Below are 20,863 nucleotides of genomic sequence, written 5' to 3'. Positions count from 1 at the left end.
AAACACTAAAGATGGGTGGTATCTAAATGTTTTAGAGTTTTAGAAATTGATTATTTGAGAGTGACAAATCAACGAATTTGAAAAAGTAGGTCATTCTTAAATTATTTGTAAAATTAATTTTACCAGTAATAAAATTACGCCGAAAGTAAAACTTTAACGAAATATCCTGGTTAAAACGTTCAAAAAACATAAACTAAAATTGAAAGTTGATGCTATGTGGCTATTCCATTCAATCTTATGTATACTAGTGTGTATAGAACAATATTGGGAAATTAACCACGTGGTAATTTGTTCAGCCTTACTTTTAAGACAGTATGTAGATAAACAATGTAAAATTTACTATGAGGTCATTCTTTTCAGTCTTACGATTACGGCAGTTTAGAGATAAACGGTGGAAAATTTAACATGTGGTAATTTTTTCAGTCTTTCTTTTAAGACAGTATATATATAAACAATGTAAAATTTACCATGAGGTCATTCTTTTCAGTCTTACGATTAAGGCAGTATATAGACAAACAATGGAATATTTACCACGTGGCCATTCATTTCAGTCTTACGTTTAAGGCATTATATAGACAAACAATGAAAACTTTACCACGTTACCATTTATTTCAGACTTACGTTTAAGGCATTATATAAACAAACAATGAAACATTTACAATGAGACCATTCTTTTCAGTCTAAGAATTAAGACAGCAGATAGATAAACAATATATAATTTTATCTGGCCATTATTTTCAGTCTTACGATTAGGGCAGTATATAGAAAAGCAATGGAAAATTTGCCACGTGATTATTCTTTTCAGTCTTACTAGTAAAACAGTATATAAACAATGAAAATTTACCATGTGGCCATTCTTGTGAGTCGTAGAATTAAGGCAGCAAATAGATAAACAATGAAAAATTTACCATGAGGCCATTCTTTTCAGTCTTACGTGTAAGGCAGTATATAGATAAACAATAGAAACTTTACCACGTGGCGATTCATTCCAGTTTTACGAGTAAAGCAATATATCAACAATGGAAAATTTAGCACGTGGCCATTCTTGTCAGTCTTAGAATTAAGGCACAATATAAATAAACAATGAAAAATTTACCATGAGGCTGTTGTTTTCATTGTTACGATTAATGCAGTTTATTGATAAACAATGGAAAATTTACTATGAGGCCTTTCGTCAAATCTTACTATTATGGCAGTATAAAGATAAACATTGGAAAATTTACCACGTGGAGATTCTTTTCATTCTTACGATTAATGTAACCTATTGATAAACAATGGAAAAGGTACTATGTGGCCATTCTTTGCGATCTTACGAGTAATGCCGTATGTGGAAGAACAATAGAAAATGCTAGTAGCACAATGTATCTGCAAAGACCTTTATGACAATAAGACAGCATAACAAAATTATTTGGAAAACCAAATTCTTCACGAAAGATTTTGAATGAAAATCTAATTGTGATTAACAAGCTAAAGAATAAATAACCAATTTCTCTCTCTTTGATTTTTCACTTTATAGCAAAGATTGTAAAGTTTGTAGATGAATAGAGGAAAAATATTATAAAAGAATTAGTCAGTTTAAAATTTAAAAAAACAAAAAACTATATTAGGCTGAATAAATCTATAAAACGGATTAGATGGTGTCATATATTCTCTCATTAATAATTTGCCCATGACAGTATTATGACTGGTTTGTGATATATCAATTTAGTTAACAAATCCAGCCTTGATCGATGTGGATTATGGTTTAGATTATTTTAACGTATCTTTAATAATTTTAAAGTCATATCGCTACGATCTCTGCAGTGTGGCAGTTTAAAGTGATACATATCACTGGGGCATCATGCCCCAGGCATGTAGCATGATGTCCCACCTAGTCACGTTATCCTGAAACCAGGTTGACCAGTCCTAACACTAACCGCTTAATGATGAGCGTCAAGTGAGGCAGCTGTTAGTACCATTTTTATAAGTCTTTGGTATGACTCGGTCGGTGTTCGAACCCACGACCTCCCGCATCAGGTGCGGACGCTCTAAGCACTAGGCCACTGTGATCCATGTAATTATAAATCTAGCTGTGTTGTTTTGAATGTATGGGAATATCGCCTTCGCTTATTCTTTATGAAAGTTGCTGTATGTAGATGTTGTATATGTAGAAAATCATGGTATATATACATTGTATATGTACAATAACATTCATTAAGAATACATGGAGCAAGACTGGCTTTGTTAACTGAACTGATTTATCACATCCAAACCGTTACCATTCTATGACATGAATTTGCAGTACGTAACACATTTTTGCCATCTAATTCTCCGATTACAGCAGCTTTCGAAGTATGCTTGCTAACTTGGACATTATACTTCGGGAAACTAATCTGAGCTTTTCCTAATTAATCTATATACTAATCACTACATATTTCTAAAACAATAAATAACATTTTGTAAAGTGATGTAATTAAAAATGAAAAGGAGTATTTTAACATCTGTACATTGCCGTTTAGTTGCAAAACGTTTAAACAATCCAACATCTTATTTCCTTTTCCAGATATCATTAGCATTTGTATCAAAGAATACCATTCATCATAATTGTTCTTTGCTTTATTCCAGGTCCCTCAGCTGTTACGAATTCCTCTTTAAAACTGGAAGATAACAAATATTAAATTAAATCCTCGTTTCTTTAAGCCATTACCATTATGAGTAAACAGCATTTTAATTCTGACAAGCCCTTTAAGATTATCGAAGATATATTCAATAATTTAATGGATTTCAATAAATGAAAAAGTGTATTGACCCAGTGGAATTATACATAAAATAACGTAAAGTATATGATTATCAGGACGAAATTACGCAATACCTTCATCTTTTGTTTTCTTTGAGAACAAATAATACCACTTTAATGTTCCTTTTCCATTGATTTATGTTCATGTTTTTCGTATTATCTATTATACCTAATACCATGAGTATTATTATATATATATATATATATATATATATATATATATATATATATATATATATATATATATATATATTACTATCGCTTTTCATTATATAATGGTATACGTTCATTGTGTTTTAAAATCTTTACAAAATAATTAAAAACTAATTGTTCTGACATTTTTTAAATTTATATCTATATAATACATTTTTCACGTAAGTACGTTTTCTTGTAAGATAGCATCCTTAAAAATATAATCATTACAGATAAATATAAGCAAGATCTGAATCGCAATATTGACACAGTTTCTGAATTTTAATGATCAATATTTCCTTCTCCTTACAACCGTTGGAATCATAAATACCTTCCCGTGAAACAGCGTGTGTGTGTGTATGAGTGTTTAATGTAGCTTTAACGATTTTAATTAGTAATATTTCTACGGAATCTGCAGCGTGGCATTTTATAGTGATACCTAGCATTAGGGCATCAATCCGCATACATGTGGCATCATGTCCCATATAGTCACATTATCCTGGCAACAGGCCAACCAGTCTTGACACTAACCTCTTAATGCTGGGCACCTAGCGAGGCAGCTGCAAGTAGCATTTTTATAAGTCTTCGGTATGACTCGGCCTGGGCTCGAACCCACGAGCTCCCGAATCCGAGGCGGACGCTCTAACCACTTAGGCCACCGGTTCTGTCCAGATAATCAGATAAAATAGTATGTACCATGTATCCATGTATATTGTAGCAGGTGCATGAATGGATGTAGGTAGGTACAAAAGTAGAGTCACAAGGCAGTAAAGTCACGGAGCAGGAGCAGTCACTGAAGAAGTCATCTTTAATTTTCCATCCAATGTTAATGCGTTCTTCAGAATGTGTCCTAATTTTCTCTGTTGGAGTGGTAAGATTTTCCATAACGTGGGTTACCATCTCATTGCACAGGTATTCTGACTAATCGGCAAACTAATTATAACAGCTGTGTGAAGTGTAAATTAATTATAATAATACACGTTTATTGTTTGCCATAAATATACGATTTTTAACAGTCCCGTCGAAAACATTTGTAAGTGATATCGCGAAGAAATTATCTCCAGGTCAACCTAGATAACCTCATTTACAATCAAGAAAACGATATCTCCCCGTTGGGATGCAAGGGAACAATATCATTTTTAAAAGACGAGACAACAAATTTAGCACATTCATATTCGTGTATGATTGTGTTTTCCACTGTAGAAATATGGTAAAAGATAACTCTATCCTACCTCACAAGAGACCTTGAAACTGTAAGTGAACTACTTTGATCTCATACTGCGAGCATAGCGCACGAACAATCGAAACACTTCCCCATTTTCGTCATCACTTGAACAATCTTTTACAATGGTCAAGATAAACAATGAGTGCAATATATTTACGTACTACAACGACATCTATTGGATTTCATGAGTTGCCTACCTTATTATGTAATGCCAACGAAACAATCTCGTGATGCATTGTACATCGGCCGAAACGGTGGAGGAAATTAACCTAAAACGGATGCTTTTTGTAAATTTAACATTGAAAGTATGACTGTACCAGAGAGAAGCCATTACAAGTGTATTTGAGTGAGAGGTACTTGTGCAAACACGGACAGGCACTGGAAAATTGCTTATTTATTAGTCCATTCAAGTTCTGTGCTCCCCTTGTGTCGATCACATAGGAACAATGTTCAAATTTGAACAACTTGATTTCATTGGATGCGGTTTCTTGCCGCCGCATTCAATGAAATTCACAGACCCAAAGCACAACAATGTCTGCTTGTTACGACAAGGTATATATATTGTTATCGGCACCTCAAGGTAGCGAAGATTGGGTTATGTTGAAATATACCATTTATTTCGTAAGTGGGATATAATGCATATAATGCCTGGAACATTATTCCAAAACATCAATGCATAGTTTCCAGTTAATTAAATATAAATCATTAAATATAAAATACATACGTCATATTGGTGTGATCATTCCGTTAAACTGAAGCTGTCACCGCCTCTGGAAGAGTATGCCCAAGCGATTCGATTTCGGAACTTGCGGTAGCCATTCCTACCTCTTGGATATCATTCACTGCTTGCCTGTGATCTTTCTCAAATGTTTTATGAAATCTTGGTTTCCGGACGCGCACTTTAGCAACAAAGACCGCTAAAACACAGACTGCAATGAACACAACTATGCACAACAAAGAGGCTACGTGTTCTCCAACCATCCTTTTTTACTCTTGTGTCCTGAAATGAAAATAGTATTAATCAGATAGGGCAATGAAGTTTTACCAGACATAATAATATGTCAACACCATAAAATGTTAATAGTCAAAAAAGGGTGACGAAGATCTACCAGACATAAAAACAAGTAAATGCATATGGCATCCACTATATGCTATCCACATACTCATATCACCAGCAAAGAGAACAACTAAACGGGGTGAATACCATTACATAGTCGCGTGTTTCAGTCCATAGTCGCGCATTTCAGATCCAGCTGAAAACGTCATGGACATATATCTGTGTGTGTATGTGTGTGTGTTGGATTTCTGACGCAGTTTTGACAAATATTTTTTTGTCATATCGCTCCGACGTCTGCAGTGTGAAAGTTTATGGCGATGTCTTGCACAGGATCATCATGTCACAGACAATGTAGCATCATTACCCATCAAGTAACATTATCCTGACACCATGCCGACCAGTCCTTACTCTAACCTCTTAATGATGAGCGCCAAGAAAGGCAGCTTTCTGTACCATCGGTATAAGATTTGGGTATTACTCTCCCAGGACGCGAACCTACGAGCTCCAGCATTCGAGGCAGACGCTCTGACCACTACGCTACCGGAGCGGTCCCTATATCTGCAATAGCATAATCGGATCTGGACTCTGCAGTTTCTTGGATTATCATTAACACAGAGAATATAGACTCTGTACTAAATAGCCTAATTTTGTTGCTATTCCATAAAACACAAAACTAATCCAGAGCATCAATTAACCTATCATCTAACAAACAAGCAATATATCCTTCTGAAAGATATCAATAGAATGGATGATCCGGAAGTATATTTAAGGGACATAAGCAAATTAGATAAATAATATGTATGACGGTATCTCCAGTAGGGGTGGGTGTGGGATCGGGGAGCAAACCTCCAGGAGCTCCTGAATTGTTAGTGTTTCATTGTAATAATTTAAAAAAAAACTCTGCTTTTTTGGGGATCCTTTCTCTTTCTTTGGAGGGCGTGGTTGATATCGCTACGGCTTCCACCCTCACCCCCTTGCATGACACGTCCATGTAATCAGTCGAGTAAACAACCTATATAGGGAGGTAGGTAGGTAGGTAGGTAGGTTGGTAGATTGGTATAGGTGTGGATTGGTTGGAGGATAAACGGACGTTTGGATGGAGAGATTCCTTCATGGAATACCTGCCAAATATGTTCGTATATGAAGGTCACAAACCTTTCAAATTTACTACACTCCTTAGATGTAATGGGCATGAATCAAATTTCACATCTACCTATGTGTAAAATACACTTTTTAGCTTAATATTTTCCTTGACAGTATATCAATTATGTACCCTGAACATGAAAATCACACTATATGTTTGATACAGAATTCTGCTATTCTACTAGTATAACAGTTTCATTTCAGTATATCCAACTCAGATAGCGAAGCCTGTTTATATAGTTCGGACCTATTTTTATCCGATTACGTATACGGTGAGTGAGTCATGCTGTGATATTCAAATGACAGTACCATACCAACCCCGTTACTTGCATATCTTAATCGCATAACAAATTACTCTTATAAACAGATCAAAAGAACACTTGATAAGAGCTTTAAATGATTAAAGGTAAGTATTTGTATTTGAAATAATTTCAGTACATATCAAAGGTAGTGCTCTGTTAAAGATGTAAATGGTGCTATTTCAACTCTCTCCGTAGAGAATATTTGACATAACCGCTTTTAAAAACAAAAGAATTAATAATTTAAACGGCAACTCTGGCATGTGCCCTCTATTCTGTGTACCATTCAACTCAGACGGTTCCTCCTCTTCTAAGGCTGTTGACCCAAAATGAAGTTCTTTTCCTGATCTGTTGATACATTTAGCTTGTCACGTTCGCTAGATCTGGATACACACAACTGGTTGAGGTGGTACTTAATGCGTCAATGGAAAAATAAATCAGTCTTATGTATGGCATGAGCAAGCGTTCAAAATGAATGAACTGGAGCAATCATAGCGTAAGTTTGGAGAGAGTGTAGATATGTCAACAGTGTTTTGTTGAATAACAGTAATTCAAGGTTTGAGTTCAGTATAAATTCCAGTATATGTTTCTATCCAAGAACTTTATCACATCACTTATGTCATTGCAGAGAAAATAATCACTCGAATTCAATAATTTGAAGAAGATAAAATTCAGTGCAACTCATCACAACACAATACAAATCGAACGTGCTAGATGTTAAAGTACGAACGACCCAGTCCTCGCAATTACAATATTATATAGTTTTCTGTTTGATCTCAGGTGACAATTAACATTTTCTTAAAACAAATATTACCTAATGGAAAATAGCCTTCTGGTGTGATACCGATGCTAACCAAATCAAAATCATGACCTGTAAAATTCACTTAGAAAATTCCAAAGCCCTAATTCATATAAACATATTACCTTTTTTGATTAATAAAGATTTTGATATTACGTCCATATACAGAGAGAACAATTTAGCTACGTGTTAGTTCCTTACATGCAATGACAAAAAGTTTTATCAGGTCTAGCAGAAAAGAACTCGGTTTTGGAGAAGGTCAGATCCTGCATACAATGCTACATTACAGTAGCATGTAATGAAACTTAAAACAAAGTAAAACTAACAAACAAACAATTAAATTAATATACATAGCACTTCCCCGCATGAAGAAAAAGAAAGAGTTGTGCAATAAAGTTTTCTTTTTATTAAAAGTAAAAAAAAAACATCTGGTAAATATAAATTACATAAGACGCAATCTTATGTATGTCACAAAGTATACATGAAAAAATATATTTCTATACACGTGAATGTGCATCTGCGATTAAATTGTCTTTCCCTTTCATGTGCCTAATTTCAACATTATAATCCTGCAACATCAAACTCCACCTTAATGATCTCTGATTTCTTTTTCATCCTGCTGATGAAATTAAGGGGCTTGTGATCACAGATCACAATAATCGGAGAAGGAGCTGAACTAATGTAGACTTCAAAGACTTGTAATGCTAGAATCAAAGATAACATTCCTTCTCTATTGTGGAATAATTTCTCTGCTGCATTTTTAATTTCTTCAAGCAATGACTGAAAGTAGGAGCTGTACGAACTGGTGCACTCTTAAGTATGGCCTTTAACTTATCAAAAGCCTCCTGATATTTTTCAGACCAATCAAACTTTTGGTTTCTTAGCTCAGTAAATTTGTCAGGAACTCAGCAATTATGACAAAATTGGAACAAAATTTCTGATAGTGTTCAGGGATAGCTTTCTCCTTAGCATCTATAGGTTTAACTTGTCATATTCCCACTATATGTCCTAGAAATGCATCACAAACAAAGCAAAACACACTTTCTAATAAATTAATTGTCTAACTTCCACCATTAAATCTGTCAAAAAATTTCCGAATTGTCGCTAAATGGTCTTTCAATGTGTCTTTGTAGATGACGACATCATCGATGTAAGCATCTCGATTGTCTAGACCTGATGTAATCAATATTCATTAAACGTTGAAACGTTCTAGGCGAACCTTTCATCACAAACGGCATCACTTTATATTGATAAAGTCCATCTGGAGTCACGAATGCCGAAATTTACTTTACCCTTTCCGTGAATGTAATTTGCCAAAATCCTTTCAGAAGGTCAAATGTGTTGACATACTTTGCATTTCAAATTTTATCGATTCCTCGTAATGGAAATGAATCTATTTTAATAAAACTTTTCATCTATTTATAATCAATGTGCAGCGGAAAGTATTATCTGTTTTAGGAACAAGTATACATGCGGAACTGCAGTCACTTTTACTCGTTTCTATGAAATCATTCTCTAGCAAATTCTGAATTTCTTTTTTCAAACATTCCTGCTTGAATGGATTCATCATGTACGGGTGTTCTTTCACAGGTGTGAATTTTATAATTTCAAGGTCACGGTAGTTGTTGTTGTTGTTGTTGGGATTAACGCCATTTTCAGCACACGATAGGCTATTCATGGCGGCCAGTATTAATGGTGGAGGAATAACCCGGGAAAACCCCAGGAAGAACCACCGACTCACGAGAAGCTACTGGTAAGTTTTCTCACATAACCACATTGGCCGAATCCTAGACTCGAACCCACTCAGACAGAGGTGCGATGGCAGTGATCCATAACGGAGAGCGCTTTAGACCACTCGGCCACTCGGGGCCCCTAAGGTCACGGTAGATTTTATTTTTTCTTGTATGAACATCCGGAAATAAGCGCTTATATTGAAGTAATCACTGCTTTAGTTCATTCTTTTCTTGTTGCTGCAGATGTGAACGTTTCTGGTCTGATGATTAAAACTTGCTGCATTCCGAAGATTTGTTACCCCAAAGTAAACTGAGTCCGATTGCATACCGTCGCTTTTATCCTTAGTGTGTGGGACAGGTACAACTAAACGAATTGGATGCTTAACCTGGCTATCTCTATCAGCCTACTCTTTTGACATATTTATATGGTACATTTGTTTTTGTTTTGGGCCTCCCAGGAGTATTTATGATTTAATTTGAATCATGTACTTTTTTCCAACTGTGTAAGGCCCATAATGCTTACCATGAAGAGGATTTTGTGGTACTGGTAAGACAGCCAGTACTCTATCACCATGTTTAAAACTCCTTTCCTTTATATTTGTATCATACATTAAGCTCATATTTGACTGAGTACAGTGCTGCGTAGTTTGTGCGACCTTAAAATCCTTTGACAACTTGTACTTAAATTTGGAAACATTATCGAAAAGATATTAATCTCGGCATCTTCATTAGAATGAAATTTCTCTTTAAACAACTTCAACGGTCCACGCACAAAAACTAGTTCAGTGCGACCGAATAATAAAGATTTCCTTGCACTGATTCCCTAACAGAAAGCAATAGTAAATGAACGCTTTCTTCATAATTACCTGTATCAAAACAATATGACCGAATCATATTGTTGAAAGTTTGATGAAATTGTTTTTAAAGCCCCTCCACTCTCAGGTTGATAGGCAGAAGACATGAATTGTTGGATGCTTATTTTGTGCATAACTTGCTGGAATATTCCAGACATATAATTTGACCTTTGATCATGTTTTACCGATATAAGAAGGCCAACTTGAGTATAACACGTTATGAAAGCTTTTACTAACGTTTTCTTTTGAACATTTCTCAAAGGAATTGCCTTTGGGAATCTTGTTGACTCAAACATTGTGTTCAGCAAATATTGGTTACCTCACTTGATCGTAGGTAAGGGACCGAGACATTCTACCATTATTCTGTTAAACGGTTCGTCAAATGCAGGAATTGGTTGCAGATAAGCCTGAGGTATCTTCTGGCTGGGTTTTCCTTCCATTTGTCAAGTGTGATAAGATCTGTAGTATTTACAGATTTTTTAATTTTTGGCTAATAGAAGTTCTTCAAGATCTTGTGATAAGTCTTATTAATCCCTAAATGATCAGCCAAAGGAGTTCATGGGCTAGACTAAGAATTGCCTGTCTGAACGTTTTTTGGAACTACAATTTGATAGTTCACTGACCACGACCACTCATCACCAGCGGGTGCCTCAGGTGGTCTCCATTTTCTTGTAAGAATCCAATTGCCAACGAAATAACAAACGGGTACCTCTATGGATTCTCTTTCACTAATGCCACTTTGAAACTAACAAAAGATCTAAGGGTTGTTTTTCCTGTTTGATGACAAGTGATTGTCGTTTGTCACCCTGATAAGAATAAAGATAAAGGGTAGTAGAAAGAGGATTACTATGGTAAATATCCTCTAATTAATCCAAACGAGAAGTGCAAATGACCTTATTAAAAGTCCGACCAATACATATCTCAGCTAAAGAATACTTTATTCAATATCATTCTCAAGAGCATTCGTTACCATATCTATAATAACTGCACAACCTGGGTATAAATGAGGCCTTTCATTTCCAATACGATCAGCCTTCTGATCCAAACAAGGCTTGTGAGTTGCAAGTGTATTATCCTCAATCTTATCTCCAGCTAGATCATTGCCTAATATTAAATGAATCCATGAATGGGTAAAGAAGGGACTGTTCCAATTATCACAAGTCCTGAGACTAAGTCTGAGGATAAATTTACACAATGGAGAGGAACACTGACAAAGCTACACACTACTTCCTGAATTAGAAGACGAATTCTCAGAAAAAGGCAAAGTACCTGATAATAAAAGACTCTGAGAAGCTCATGAGTCCCTTAAAACTTGAGTAGGGATTGGATTGGCCGAATCACCCATGAGTGGTATAGAACCCTTCGATATGAATTGACACATCGATAAATACCCAACCATGATCATCTAATGATTGTAATTCCAATTTACGTTCCTTCTGTCATCATATCAGCGGATTTCACTTTTAGGTAGCTCGAAGCTTTCTTTCAGTAGCCTCATAACCACGACATAATACACAGCCTCATCTTCGTTTACCAAGAGTACTTGATTTTATGAAGTAATATATCGTAGAGCATTAGAAAGCATTAGAATGGGTCATGGCAGTTATCTAAGGAGCTTGTCATGATCATTTTGTTTTTATAATTTAAAAAAATGGTTGATGCTATTTAAACCACGTGTTTTTATATCATTCGCTGTTCTTGTTTCTCATCATTTCAATCTTTCAAAAGCCAACTCGTGTACATTTAGTGTGATCCTCTGCTCGTCACTTGACACTGACATTTAACAGCTGCTGGAAAGTGTTATCGAAGCGAAATGCAATAAATTCTTAATATTTGCTTGTAAAGCTTGCCATATGCCTTCTTTGGCAAAGAAAAGTGTATTCGAGTGCGGGAAGCTCTCTGCAATTATATTGTTTTAAGTTCTAATAGGCGATTTTAATCTGAGGTTTGTAAATTGTCATAGGCAATCACAGGGCTGGGTAGGCGGGAGGTTGTTGCTATTAATATGGTATAAGGCGTTGATATAGATAAATCTTCACATACATGACCTGGAGACAAGGAACCAAAAGATGTGACAAAAGAAGATAAGTCTACACATAAGGCATTAACTATATGTCACATATAAATAAATTTGGAAACATGTAATGTAAATGCGTTGCTAATGGTCGTGATTTTATTTAGTAACAAATGTATTTTATTTTAGTTGGCATGTTCCAACTATTTAGAAACAGCCCATTGTATTGTATTACCATCTTTCTCATGAAAAAGCAGTTCAAAATATATCAGTTACAAATTGAAACTGGACAAATATTGATACGCGTGTATTTGAGGAAACACTAAAAATGGGTGGTATATAAATGTTTTAGAGTTTTCTAAATTGATTCTTTGAGTGTGACAAATGAATGTAAGTTGAATTTGATGAATGAGAACAAGTAGATCAAAGTTAAATTATGTGTAAAATTAATTTTACTAGTAATGAAATTACGCCGAAAGAAAACTTAAACGAAATATCCTGGTTAAAACGGTTCATAAAACATAAGTTGATACTATATGGCTATTCCATTCAATCTTATGTACAATGGTGTGTATAAATAACAATGGGAAATTAACCAGGTGGTCATTTTTTTCAGTCGGACTTTTAAGACAGTAGATCGATAAACAATGGAAAATTTAACACCTGGCAATTCATTTCAGCCTTACGTTTAAGGCAGTAGATAGATAAACCATGGAAAATTTATCATGAGGTCATTCTTTTCAGTATTACGATTAAGGCTGTAGATAGATAAACAATGGAAAATTTACCACGTAGCAATTGATTTCAGCCACATGTTTAAGGCAGTAGATAGATAAACAAGAGAAAATTTATCAAGAGGTCATTTTTTTCAGTCTTACATGTAAGGCAGTAGATAGATAAACAATGGAAAATGTATCAAGAGGTCATTCTTTTCAGTATTACGATTAAGGCAGTAGATAGATAAACAATGGAAAATTTACCACGTAGCAATTGATTTGAGCCTCATGTTTAAGGCAGTAGATAGATAAACCATGGAAAATGTATCATGAGGTCATTCTTTTCAGTATTACGATTAAGGCTGTAGATAGATAAACAATGGAAAATTTACCATGAGGTCATCTTTTTCAGTCTTACGATTAAGATAGTATATAGACAAAGAATGGAATATTTACCACGTGGCCATTCATTTTAGTCTTACGTTTAAGGCATTATATAGACAAACAATGGAAAATTTACCACGTGGCAATTCTTTTCAGTCTTACGATTAAGGCAGCATATTGATAAACAATACAAATTTACCACTTGGCCATTCTTGTCAGTCGTAGAATTAAGGCAGCGTATATATATCAACACTGAACAATTTAACATGAGGCCATTCTTTCCAGATTAATGCAGCGTATTGATAAACAATGGAAAATTTACTATGAGGCCTTTCGTTCATTCTTACTATTAGGGCAGTATAAAGATAAACATTGGAAAATTTACCATGAGGCCATTCTTTCCAATCTTACAATTAATGCAGCGTATTGATAAACAATGGAATATTTACTATGAGGCCTTTCTTTTCAATCTTTCTATTAGGGCAGTATAACGATACACAATGGAAAATTTACCATGTGGCCGTTCTTTTCAGTCTTACGAGTAATGCAATATATGGAAGAACAATAGAAAATGCTAGTAGCACAATGTATCTGCAAAGACGCTGATGATAACAAGACAGCATAACAAAATTATTTGCAAAACCAAATTAATCACGGAAGATTTTGAATGAAAATCTAATAGTGATTAACAAGCTAAAGACTAAAGAACCTATTTTTCTCTCATTGATTTTCGACTTTATAGCAAATATTTTAAAGTTTAAAGATGAATAGAGGAAAAATATTATAAAAGAATTAGTCTGAATTTTAAAAAAAAAACTATATTAGGCTGATTAAATATATAAAAGTGACTAGATGGTGTCATATATTCTCTCATTAATAATTTGCCCATGACAGTATTATGATTGGTTTGTGATATATCAGTTCAGTTAACAAAACCATCCTTAATTCATGTGCTTTGTGGTTTAAATTATTTTAACGTAGCTTTAATAATTTTAAAGTCATAGCGCTACGATGTCTGCAGTGGTAGTTTAAAGTGATATCTATCACTGGGGCATCATGACCCAAGACATATAGCACGACGTCCCACCCAGTGATACACCAGGCCGACCAGTGCTACCACTAAGCGCTTAATGCTGAGCGCCAAGCGAGGCATCTGTTAGTACCATTTTTAAAAGTCTTTGGTATGACTGGGCCGGTGTTCAAACCCACGACCTCCCGCATCCGGTGCGGACGCTGTAACCACTAGGCCACTGTGATCCATGTAATTGTAAATCTAGGTGTGTTGTTTTGAATGTATGGGCCTATCGCCTTCGCTTATTTTTAATGAAAGTTATTGTATGTATACGTTCTATATGTAGAAAATCATGGTATATGTATAACGTACGTGTACAACAACATTCATTAAGAATACATGGAGTAAGACTGGCGTTGTTAAATGTACTGATTTATCACATCCAAACTGTTACCCATCTGTGACATGAATTTGCAATACTTAAACACATTTTTGCCATATAATTCTCCGGATACAGCAGCTTTCGAAGTATATTTGCTAACTTGGAGAATATACTTCGGGAAACTAATTTGATGTTTGCCTAATTAATCTATATACTAATAACTACATATTTCTAGAAAAATATATAACATTTTGTAAATTGATTATATTAAAAATGAAAAGGAGTGTTTTAACATCTGTACATTGGCGTTTAGTTGCAAAAAGTTTAAACAATCCAAATATCTTATTTCCTTTTCCAGACATCATTAGCATTTATATCAAAGAATACCATTCACCATAATTGTTCTTTGGTGTATTCCAGAACCCTCAGCTGTTACGAATTCCTCTTGAAAACTGGAAGATAACAACTATTAAATGTAATACTCGTTTCTTTAAGCGATTACCGTTATAAGTAAACAGCATTGTATTTCTGACAAGCCCTTTAAGATTATCGAAGATATATTCAATATTTTAATGAATTTGAATAAATGAAAAATTATATTGAACCAATGGAATTATGCAAAAGCAACGTAAGGTATATGATTATCAATACAAAATTACGCAATACCTTCATCTTACGGTTTCTTTGAGAACAAATAATACCACTTTAATGTTCCTCCTCCTTTGATTTAAGTTCATGTTATATATATATATATATATATATATATATATATATATATATATTATGCCTAATACAATGAGTATCATTTTAAATATACTCTCGCTTTTTGTTATATTATGGCATACGGTCATTGTGTTTTAAAATCTTTGCAAAATAATTAAAAGCTAATTGTTTCTAACATTTTTTTAAAAAATTATATCTAAATAATATATTTTTCACATAAGCACGTTTTCTTGTAAGATAGCAACCTTATATAATATAATCATTACAGGTAAATATAAGCAACATCTGAATCGCAAGATTGACACATTTTCTGATTTTTAATAATCACTATTTCCTTTTCTTTACAACCACTGAAATCATAACTACCTGCCGGTGAAACAGCGTGTGTGTGTGTGTGTGTGTGTCTGTGTGTGTGTGTGTGTGTGTGTTCAATGTAGCTTTAATGATTTTAGTAATATCTCTACGGTATCTGCATCGTGGCATTTTATAGTGATGCCTAGAATTAGGGCATCAATCCGCATTCATGTGGCATCATGTCCCACACAGTCACATTATCCTGGCAACAGGCCAACCAGGCCTGACACTAACCTCTTAATGCTGGGCACCTGGCGAGGCAGCTGCAAGTAGCATTTTTCTAAGTCTTCGGTATGACTCGGCCTGGGCTCGAACCCACGAGCTCCCGAATCCGAGGCGGACGCTCTAACCACTTAGGCCACAGGTTCTATCCAGATAAACAGATAAAATAGTATGTACCATGTATCCATGTATATTGTTACAGGTGCATGAATGGATGTAGGTAGGTACAAAAGTAGAGTCACAAGGCAGTAGAGTCACGGAGCAGGAGCGGTCACTGAAGAAGTCATCTTTCATTTTCCATCCAATGTTAATGTGTTCTTCAGAATGTGTCCTGATTTTCTCTGTTGGAGAGTTAAAATTTTCCATAACGTGGGTTACCAACTCATTGGACAGGTATAAAAGTATAATATTTCCTCGCTGCTTTGTACCTCATTCTGACAAATCGGCAAACTAGCTATAACACTGCTGTGTGAAGTGTAAATTAATTATAATAATACACGTTTATTGTTTACCATAAATATACGATTTTTAAAAGTCCCGTCGAAAAATGTTGTAACTGATATCGCGAAGAAATTATCTCCAGGTCAACCTAGATAACCTCATTTACAATCAAGAAAACAATATCTCCGTTGGGTCGCAATGGAACAATATCATTTTTAAAAGACGAGACAACAAATTTAGCACATTCATATACGTGTATGATTGTGTTTTCCACTGTAGAAATATGGTAAAAGATAACCATCCTACCTCACAAGTGACCTTGAAACTGAACTACTTTGATCTCATACTGCGAGCATAGCGCACGAACAGTCGAAACACGTCCCCATTTTCGTGATCACTTGAACAATCTTTCACAATGGTCAAGATAAACAATGAGTGCAATACATTTACGTACTACAACGACATCTATTGGATTTCATGAGTTGCCTACCTTATTATGTAATGCCAACTAAACAATCTCGTGATGCATTGTACATCGGCCGAAACGGTGGAGGAAATTAACCTAAAACGGATGCTTTTGTAAATTTAACATCGAAAGTATGACTGTACCAGAGAGAAGCCATTACAAGTGTATTTGAGTGAGAGGTACTTGTGCAAACACGGACAGGCACTGGAAAATTGCTTATTTATTAGTCCATTCAAGTTATGTGCTCCCCTTGTGTCGATCACATAGGAACAATGTTCAAATTTGAACAACTTGATTTTCATTGGATGCGGTTTCTTGCCGCCGCATTCAATGAAATTCACAGACCCAAAGCACAACAATGTCTGTTTGTTACGACAAGGTATATATATTGTTATCGGCACCTCAAGGTAGCGAAGATTGGGTTATGTTGAAATATACCATTTATTTCGTAAGTGGGATATAATGCATATAATGCCTGGAACATTATTCCAAAACATCAATGCACAGTTTCCAGTTAATTAAATATAAATCATTAAATATAAAATGCATACGTCATATTGGTGTGATCATACCGTTAAACTGAAGCTGTCACCGCCTCTGGAAGAGTATGCCCAAGCGATTCGATTTCGGAACCTGTGGTAGCCATTCCTTCCTCTTGGGTATCACTCACTGCTTGCCTGTGATCTTTCTCGAATCTTTTATGAAATCTTAGTTTCCAGACGCGCACTTTAGCAACAAAGGCCGCTAAAACACAGACTGCAATGAACACAACTATGCACAACAAAGAGGCTACGTGTTCTCCAATCATCCTTTTTACTCTTGTGTCCTAAAATGAAAATAATATTAATCAGGTACGGCAATGAAGTTCTACCAGACAAAATAAGACGTTAACGCCACGGAATGTTAATAGTACAAATACGGTAATGAAGATCTACCAGAAATAAAAACGCGTAAATGCATATGGCATCCACTATATGCTATCAACAGTCTCATATCACCAGCAAAGGGAACAAGTAAACTGGATGAATACCATTACATAGTCTAGCGTTTCAGATCCAGCTGAAAACGTCATGGACATAGATCTCTGTGTATATGTGTGTGTGTTGGATTTCTGACGCAGTTTTGACACTTCGTTTAGTCATATCGCTCCGATGTCTGCAGTGTGACAGTTTGTGGTGATGTCCTGCACAGGGGCATCATGCCATAGACAATGTAGCATTATGACCCACCAAGTAATATTATCTGGACACCAGGCCGACCTGTCCTAACGGTAACCTCTTAATGATGAGCTCCAATCACTGCAGCTTTCTGTACCATCTGTATAAGATTTTGGTATGACTCGACCCGGGCGCGAACCTACGAGCTCCAGCATTCGAGGCGGACGCTCTGACCACTAGGCTACCGGATTGGTCCCCAGATCTGCAATTGCATAATCCGGATCTTGATTCTGCAGTTTCATCTTCAACACAGAGAATATAGACTCTGTATTAAATAGCCTAATTGTGCTGCTGTTCCGTAAATCAAAACTAATCCAAGCCATCAATTAAACTATCACCAAACAAACGAGCAATATACCCTTCTGAAAGATATATATGCAATGGATGATCCGGAAGTATATTTAAGGGACAAAAGCAAATTAGATAAAGTGTATGTATGACGGGATCTCCAATAGAGTGGGGGTGGGACGGCAGGCAAAGCTTCAGGAATTCCTGAAATCTAATTGTTTCTATGTAATAAGTTTAAAAATATGTCAGTCTTTGTGTTGGTTCCTTTCTTTTACTTTGGACGGGGGTGAGGTGGATATCGCGACGGGTTCCACCTTCACCGCCTTGCATGACCCGTCCATGTAATCAGTCCAGTAAAGAACCTATGTAGGTAGGTAGGTAGGTAGGTAGGTTGGTTGGTAGATAGGTATTTGTGTGGATTGGTTGGAGGATAGAAGGACGTGTGAATGGATATATTCCTTCATGGAATACCTGCCAAATATGTTTGTATATGAAGGTCACGAACCTTTCAAATTTAGTACATACCTTAGATGCAATGGGTATGAATCAAATTTCACATCTACCTATATGTAAAATACACTTTTTAGCTTAATATTTTCCTTCACATTATATAAATTATGTACCCTGAACATTAAAAGCACAATATATGTTTGATACAGAATACTACTATCCTACTAGTGTAACAGTTTCATTTCAGTATATCCAAATGAAATAGCGAAGCCTGTTTATATAGTTCGAACCTATTTTTATCCGATTACGTATACGGTGAGTGAGTCATGCTGTGATATTCAAATGTCAGTACCATACCAACCAAGTTACATGCACATATTAATCGCATTACAAACTTCACTTCTAGACAGATGAAAAGAACACTTGATAAGAGCTTTGAATGATAAAATGTAAGCAGTTCCATTTGAAATAATGTCAGTACTTACCAAAGGCAGTGCTTTGTTAAATGCTGTTTAAACTCTCTCAGTAGATAATATTTGACAGAACTGAACCGCTATTAAAATCGAAATAATTAATAAATAAAATGGCAACTCTTGCATGTGTCCTATATGCTGTGTACCATTCAACTCGGACGGTTCCTCCTCTTCTAAGGCTGTTGACCCAAAATGAAGTTCTTTTCCTGATCTGCTGATATATTTAGCTTGTCGTGTTCGCTAGATCTGGATACACATAACGGGTTGAGGTGGCACTTAATGCGTCAATGGAAAAGTACATACATGTATGGCATGCGACAACGTTCAAAATGAATGAATTGGAGTAATCGTAGGGTAACCGTGGAGAGAGTGTAGATGTGTCAACAGTGTTTTGTTGAATAACAGTAATTCAAGGTTTGAATTCAGTATAAATTCCGGTGAATGTTTCTATCCAAGAACTTTATCAGATCACTTTTGTATTTGCACAGAAAATAATCACTCGAATTCAATAATTTGAAGAAGATAAAATTCAGTGCTACTGGTCACAACATAATACAACTTGAAAGTGCTAGATGTTAAAGCACGAATGACCCAGTCCTTACAATTACAAGATTATATAGTTCTCTGTTTGACCTCAGGTGACAATTAGCATTTTCTTAAAATAAATATTACCTAATGGAAAATAGCCTTCTAGTATGATACCGATGCTAACAAAATCAAAACCATAACCTGTAAAATTCACTTAGAAAATTCCAAACCTCTAATTCTAATAAACATATTAACTTCTTCGATTAATAAAGATTTTGATAACAAGCCCATACACAGAGAGAACAATTTAGCTACGTGTTAGTTCCTTACATGCAATGACATAAATAGGTCAATCAGTTCTATCATAAAAGGACTCGGTTTTGGAGAAGGTCAGATCCTGCATACAATGTTACATAGGTTTATTTTTACTAGAAGTCAAAAAACACGTGGTAACATTGTTTAATAATTTCTCTGATGCTTATTTAATCTCTTCAAGCAATAACACACGGATAATCTACATCATTTATGTCATCTTGAATCAAAACTGCTCCAACACAAACATCACTTGCATCAACTGACAAGTTAAGTGAATGACTGAAATCAGGAACTATACAAACTGGTGCACTCTTAAGTATGGCCTTTAACTTATCATAAGTATCCTGACATTTTTCAGACCAATGAAACCTTTGGTTTCTTTGCTCAATAAACTTGTCAGGAACTCAGGCATTACGACAAAATTGGAACACAATTTCCAATAACATCCAGCCATACCCATAAAACGCAGCAGCTGCATTTTACTGACAGGCACAGGGAATTCAGAGATAGCCTTCTCCTTAGTAGCTAAAGGTTTAACTTGTCCTATTCTCACTACATGTTCAAGAAATGTATCACAAGCAAAGCGAAACACACTTTTCGATAAATGAATTGTCAAATTTGCACCATTAAATATGTCAACAAATTTCCGAATTATCTCTAAATGATCTTTCTATGTGTCGTTGTAGATGATGACATCATCGATGTAAGCATCATGATTGTCTAGACCAGATGTAATCAATGTTCATTAAACGTTGAAAAGTACTAGGCGAACCTTTCATATCAAGCGGCATTACTTTATA

The 20,863-nt window shown here is 35.3% G+C and overlaps 1 long non-coding RNA gene across 4 annotated transcripts; it reads right to left on the bottom strand.

Annotated features, from left to right (window-relative positions):
- Positions 1 to 1,362: 1,362 nt before the first annotated feature.
- Positions 1,363 to 19,082, bottom strand: LOC149782726 (uncharacterized). 4 transcript variants are annotated; one of them, XR_016414435.1, is made up of 5 exons: positions 18,823 to 19,082; positions 17,344 to 17,618; positions 14,981 to 15,038; positions 4,918 to 5,193; positions 1,363 to 2,636 (listed from the first exon to the last, which is right to left on the bottom strand). It is a non-coding gene; the product is annotated as an uncharacterized LOC149782726 (long non-coding RNA). The 4 variants fall into 4 exon arrangements; XR_016414434.1 differs by having other exon boundaries at positions 17,365 to 17,618; positions 18,823 to 19,076; XR_016414432.1 differs by lacking the exons at positions 14,981 to 15,038; positions 17,344 to 17,618; positions 18,823 to 19,082 and adding an exon at positions 6,406 to 6,594.
- Positions 19,083 to 20,863: the final 1,781 nt, after the last annotated feature.

Source organism: Sinohyriopsis cumingii, chromosome 15, assembly GCF_028554795.1.
Source record: "Sinohyriopsis cumingii isolate HCF-2022 chromosome 15, ASM2855479v2, whole genome shotgun sequence".
NCBI lineage: Eukaryota > Metazoa > Mollusca > Bivalvia > Unionida > Unionidae > Sinohyriopsis > Sinohyriopsis cumingii.
The sequence above is the reverse complement of the archived record's forward strand: the minus strand, read 5'-3'. Positions and strand labels throughout refer to the sequence as shown.